Below are 6,600 nucleotides of genomic sequence, written 5' to 3'. Positions count from 1 at the left end.
AAAAAAAAAAAGTCAAATAAAGTTGTTACTTTGAAAAGAGAAAACTGACAGATCTCAACTTCTGCATTTGGGTAGGATCAAGCAATTCACGGCAAGCAAATATTCCCAACGAAAACAATTAGAAAAAATCGAGTAAAAATAACAAAAAGGCATCAGAAAGCTGCAAAAGCCATGAGGTTTCAAGGGACCAAAATCCCAAGGTGGAAAGGACTCACCTTTCAATGTCAAGGGCTTCCCTGATAGCTCAGCTGGTAAAGAATCAGCCTGCAATGTGGGAGACCTGGGTTCGATCTCTGAGTTGGGAAGACCCCCTGGAGAAGGGAAAGGCTACCCACTGCAGTATTCTTGGGCTTCCCTTGTGGCTCAGCTGGTAAAGAATCTGCCCGCAATGCGGGAGACCTGGGTTCGATCTCTGGGTTGGGAAGATCCCCTGGAGAAGGCAAAGGCTACCCACACCAGTATTCAGAGCCAGACAGGACTTAGCGACTTTCACTTTCACACTTTCAGTGTCAAACTGAGGGGAGGCAATTGCATTTCCCCTGGGAACAGCTGACGCCTCTGGGAGTGGACTTTGGACTGAGAAATAGGTTTGGGCCAGACGGAGAGCCACTCCAGCAGAGCGTTCATTAGTAACATGGTGCTGGAGTGGTGAAGTTGGAGGGGGCAGGCTCAGAGCATGTCTGGCTCCCCCTTCCAGACATGTGCTGATCTCTGCAACAGGCCAGGGCTGGACTCTAATGACCTGAACTGAAAACTTAAAAAAGGACGATCCAAATCTCCACACTTAGGAGACAAAGGCCCGACAGGGAGGAAGACCCTGAGAACACAGAGACAAAAACGAAGCCCTAGAGGTGCGGTCCATCGACACTGAGGGTCTGCAGCTGCCCGGCCCTGGAGAACTGGCCAGTTTGGGCATGGCCAGGTGCCGAGAGGCTCTAGGTTTGGCATCTGTCAAGAGAATTATTGCTGGAAGATAGAGAAATAAATATAGACTTTTGATGGGTGTGTGGAGCTTGGAGCAACAAAACTGAAGATGTGAGGGACCTCCAACACACAACTGGTTCACCTCCTTGAAACATGTGTAAGATTAGGAAGTGGTAAGGAACAGCCAAGAGATGCTCAAGGGTGTTTGTGGGGCTTGGTTTAACCAGGGTCCCTGTCCCTAGATGGAGAAGACTGTGTGGGATTAGGAATTGATGGCAGTGAGTGGGGTGGGTGCCCGTTCCCCAGATATGTGAGTGTGACCAGCACCCAGAGGGCTTAAAGTACTCTGCTAGGAGGAAGTGAGAAAGCTCACCTCCTGCTAAGCAAGGTGAGATATCTTTGCCTTCAGGAAGGTGCAGAAGTAAAGGGCCAAGGCTGCTAAGAATCTGGGACAATGGGCTGGGCTGTTACAGACTCTGGCTTCCCTAATCCACGTCTTGGGGGCTCTGTGTGTGTTGGCTGATGAGCTCTGCAGCCTGTGTCTGTTGCCGGGGCCTCTGCTGGGACTCCAGAAACAGGACTAAGAATAACAGCGTGCTGAACAATGTTCAGTGTATTTACTGAGGATGAAGAATAACAATTTCCCATTAGGAACAGCCAATTACAGGGAACCAGAATTGTAGAGCTGCCCTCAAATTCCTGATGGATGGAATAGCTCAATTAGTCTAATTACTCAATTAGACTAATCTTGACTTATGTGTCCTTGGGTGTTTAGTCACTTTATGTTCCCCGTGGGTCACTAGTCCCAAGCAATGAAGCTTCTGCTTTATCCATGTCTCCATGTGGCTTAGTCCTATTGCAAGTGTGGAACAGGCACCCTCACAACATTTACCAAGAGAAAGGATGGCAGAGACTGTTGTATTTGCCTGCCTAATGTGTATTCTCTCCTTCTCCCATAGGAGCAGGACCTTGCTTTTTCTGGAGGTAGTAATGTACCCAGCCAAAAAGTGTGCATGTAAGTGGAAGCTTATGATACATTATAACAAAATGTTAAGTTTGAAGAGCTTCCAAAAAAGCCCTTTAAGAAAGAAAGACTTCTCTGGCTCAAGCCTTTGCCCTTCCCTTTTTCCTTTCTTTATGCCTGAAACGTGTGTGATAGCTGGTGCTCCAGCAGCTATCTTGTATACATGAGGATAAGACTGGAAGAGTAAGAAGCTAGAAGCAACCTGGCTTTCTGAAGACAATGTAGAGTGGCTGCACTGACCCTATGGCAACAACCTCGGACTCCTCTCTTACAGGAGAAAAATAGCCACTTTAAAAATTTAAGCTACTGTTTTGGGGGTTTGCTGCTAATTCAGCAAAGAAGGATACGGAAAGGGGGAAAATGTATCCAGAGAAGGAATATAAAGATTCTAGATCATCCTAAAATTCAAAAATGGTTTTCTGCAACATTACAAGTTCTTGACTCATTATTTAAATAAATTGGCACATTTGAAAACACATGGAAGTCACAGGATTTGTGGTGCAGAGGCCAGAGCAACGAAGCAGAAGAGGGGGGTTTCCTGAGAGACAGAATATGTGTCATAGGGTTGTTATGAACAATGATTTAATGCTTGATGTGAAATACAAAGACCAGGCTAGTACAATTCCAGAAAGAACAGTCCTTTTCCCTCCCACAGTGGAAATTGCATACTTGACCATGAAAAACACACTGAGTTCATGAAAACCCCAGTAGCTCTGCCTCTATCAGGGCTCTCAACTCAGTGTGGGGTCCCTGGTTATCTTACACTAACCAGAAACTCTGATATCTCCAACACTCAAGACAGAAAAGGGGGAAAGTTCAATTACCAGTTAACAAATAAGAGTTTGCATAACAGACAAAAGCCGCCTGACCCGGGAGGTGAAAACAATAACAGTCTCAGTGATGACCATGCAGGGACGCAGTGACCTGTCAGCTCCCACCTGGCTCTGGATTCTGTTCTCATGGGTCTCTCCTAAGAGGACCTGTATAGCCCATCACCTCCTGCCTCTAACCATAGGGAAGGTGATGGCTGCTAAGAATAAATCAGACTTCTAATTTAGAGTGCAAGGTATTCAGTTCAGTTCAGTCACTTGGTCGTGTCCGACTCTTTGTGACCCCATGGACTGCAGCATGCCAGGCTTCCCTGTCCATCACCAACTCCTGGAGGTTGCTCAGACTCACGTCCATTGTATCAGTGATGCCATCCAACCATCTCATCCTCTGTCGTCCCCTTCTCCTCCTGCCTTCAATCTTTCCCAGCATCAGGGTCTTTTCCAGTGAGTCGGTTCTTCACATCAGGTGGTCAAAGTATTGGAGTTTCAGCTTCAGCATCAGTCCTTCCAATGAACACCCAGGACTGATCTCCTTTAGAATGGACTGGTTGGATCTCCTTGCAGTCCAAGGGACTCTCAAGAGTCTTCTCCAACACCACAGTTCAAAAACATCAATTCTTTGGCACTCAGCTTTCTTTATGTTCTAAACTCTCACATCCGTACGTGACTACTGGAAAGACCATACCTTTGACTAGATGGAACCTTTGTCGGCAAAGTAATGTCTCTGCTTTTGAATATGCTGTCTAGGTTGGTCACAGCTTTTCTTCCAAGGAGCAAGCGTCTTTTAATTTCATGGCTGCAGTCACTATCTGTAGTGATTTTTACAAGTGATGGTTTGCAAGGTATTCAAGCCAACGACAAAGTGCTGCCTGTGTTCAAAGGATGAACAAGTACATGGACACAGAACTGGGCAAGTGGGTATACAGGACTTAGAGCTTCACTCCCAATGCCCTGGGCTTGAGACTATGCAGCCACTGCCCTACTAACTGGTAAGACAGAGATCTGGGGGAAGAGAGGGCAAGAACATTGCCTCCCCACAACCAGACTGGTAGGAAGCAGTGAAGGGCATTCTTATTTAAAGTACTGTCCTTACCACACTCTGAGGCCAGATCCAAGCTCAAAGCTGCCATCGATTGTGCCCAGCTAGCCTGTATGGGCTTCCCTGGTGGCTCAGAAGGTAAAGAATCTGTCTGCAATGTGGGAAACCCAGGTTCAATGCCGAGTCAAGAAGATCCCCTGGAGAAGGGAATAGCTACCCACTCCTGTGTTCTTGCCTGGAAAATCCCATGGACAGAGGAGCCTGGAGGGCCCCAGTCCATGGGGCCGCAAAGAGTCGGACATGACTGAGTTAATAAGCACACACACACACAGCCTGTATGACACCCACCAAGCCAGTATCACTCCCAGCAAGGGTCTGAGGCTGATACAGACTGGCATGGATTCAAATTCGAGTGTCTGAATGGCTTACCAGCTGAACAACGCTGAGCCATGATCTTAAGTCCTAAGCTTTGGTCTCCTCATCTGTGAAGTGGGTATAATGTGATCTATATCTCATGGGGCTCCTGTGGCAGTTACAAATAGTGCTTGTCAAGCAACACCCCCAGTGCCTGCACACTGGCAGAGGCAGTAAGTGCTCAGTCAGTGTAGCGATACCATCACTATTCTAGCGATGGTTAGCATTATCATCATGGTTATTATCATTGCTATTATTCCCATTACAGAATTAGTCATCATTAACACTTAAAGCTCTCTGCCGAGTTGGTTTCAAAGGTTTCCTTGCCACTGAAGTTGGGTATTCCCAAACCTTTAACATCTGGATGCCTTGCATTATGTCCAATCTAAATTCTGGTTTCTTTCTACAGTATAAGCCCATGATTTTCCCAGCTCTGACTTCACCAGTGGTAGAATCACTCTCATCGGTAAATAATTTAACAATGAAAATGTACATTTACATAACGCTTTGAGGTTACCAGCCTCTAGAGTTGAAATCTGGGTCCCCAGCAGATGGTGGAAAGTCACTCCACGATTATTGATCTTCAAGTTAAACGGCTGGTCACGACAGGAGGTTTTCAAAGGTTAAACCCAACAAGTCACTAGGAGGGAAGCCAGTAGAATACTTCCCTAATTGTGTTCGCCGTGAACTGGTTGTTAAGTCTCCTGAAACAACAGGCTTCTCTCCCTGCATCTCCATCCTCTGGTGTTTTCTGTTTTCTTCCGCACCCACTGCCGCCCACTGGCGTGTCTCCAGGAAGCCAGCAACCAGGGAGGGGAGAAGCATGCCGGCGCCACCGGGAAGCAAGAGCAGAGCTGCAGCTGCCCCTCCGCTTGGCCGGAAAGCAGAGACGGGCAGGGGGCAGAGAAGGGGGCCAGGGTGGGTTCGCCAGGTGGAGAGGGGAACCAGCCTCATGTTTAGGAATCCCTACTGGCTTCTGAAGCACCTGCTTGCCTCACTCCGCAGGTGGTGGCCCTTCAGGCTCCCCTGGGGATTCTAGTTAACTCTTCAGGTTCACCTGTTCATCCAGCAAATGTCCTCTGGGCCCTACCGCATGCCAAGTACTGGGATGCATCCCTGTCCAAAAGAGATAAAAACGTCTACCTTTGGAGCATGTGTTTTTACTGGAGGAAGATAAACAGGCAGAATAAAGAAATGAAGCAGGGGCTTTCCTGCAGGCCTGGTGGTTGAGAACCCACCTGCCGACGCAGGGGACCTAGGTTGGATCCCTGGTCCAGGAAGATCCTGCACGCCATGGCCATGCGGCAACTAAGCCTGAGCACCACAAGTGATCCTGTGCTCTGCAGCCTGCGAGCTGCAACTGTTGGAGTCCATGCAGCCTAAAGCCTGTGCTCCACAACAAGAGGAGCCAGCGCAATGAGAAGCCCGCGCACCGCAACTGGAGAGCAGCTACTTGCTACAATCAGAGAAAAGCCCGCGCAGCAACGAAGACCCAGCACAAACAAAAATCAAAAATTTTAATTAAAAAAAAAAAAGAATCAGAGTCAAACACAAAGAGGCCCCATTTGCCAGGTGATTCGGGGTGGAACCCGGGACCAGGCCCTGGGAGAGTTCCATGATTCCTGCCCATTTACCCACCGAAGCTGCTCTTGTCAGCCGGCAATGGCTGGTTACCAGTTCCTGGTCCCCCCAGCCAGAACTCGCGGAACCATCCTTGACTCTTTCCTCTCCCTTACCCGTTAGCCCCATGTCTCCTCACTGGGCCCCTTAGGCGCACAAACATAGATCCTCCACTTCCGTGTCTCTTGCTTGGGGAAGGGGAGGTCTGGACTGTTTCCACAGCCATCTAATCCCTTCCCCCTTCCCCTACTAGCCGGCCCCCTCCTCCACCCACCCTCCACACTGCTGCCGATGAGAAGCTTGGAAATGAGATTCGGACAGAGCCCATTTCAGCACTTGGCATGGGGGCAGGCACTAGATAAACTGCAGCTGCTAATATGATTATTTCTCTTATTGGAAATATATTTCACTGCCTTCTTCTGAAGGTGTCCACACGGACACTACTACGTATTAGAGGCAAGGTTTCCCTTAAAAATAGCTGCAGATGATGAACTAGGGGGATCATAATAGGAATTTTAAGCAATTGTTCAAATTCATTCCGGAGAAGTCTGTGCAGAACCCTTCAAAGTGAGTTCTTTCTGGCACGAACCTTACCAGTTCCCATAAGCACATGCAAATCAGCACTCTGAGCTTCCCATTTTCACTGCCAGTTTTTTTTTTTCCCTCACTTTCTTGAGGCACAAACTGCAGCTCTGTTATCACAGCATCCCGGGAACCCCTCGCTGGCAGGGCTGGGGAGGGGCCTGAGC

General features: G+C 48.3%; 1 protein-coding gene across 1 annotated transcript in view; it reads right to left on the bottom strand.

Annotated features, from left to right (window-relative positions):
* EFCAB6 (EF-hand calcium binding domain 6) overlaps positions 1-6,600 on the bottom strand; it is a 255,659-nt gene that overhangs the window by 113,391 nt on the left and 135,668 nt on the right. The window lies entirely within an intron of this gene.

This window comes from Bison bison, unplaced genomic scaffold, assembly GCF_000754665.1.
Source record: "Bison bison bison isolate TAMUID 2011002044 unplaced genomic scaffold, Bison_UMD1.0 scf7180017864184, whole genome shotgun sequence".
In the NCBI taxonomy this organism is placed as follows: Eukaryota; Metazoa; Chordata; class Mammalia; order Artiodactyla; family Bovidae; genus Bison; species Bison bison.
This window is presented reverse-complemented; position numbering and strand designations above follow the sequence as displayed.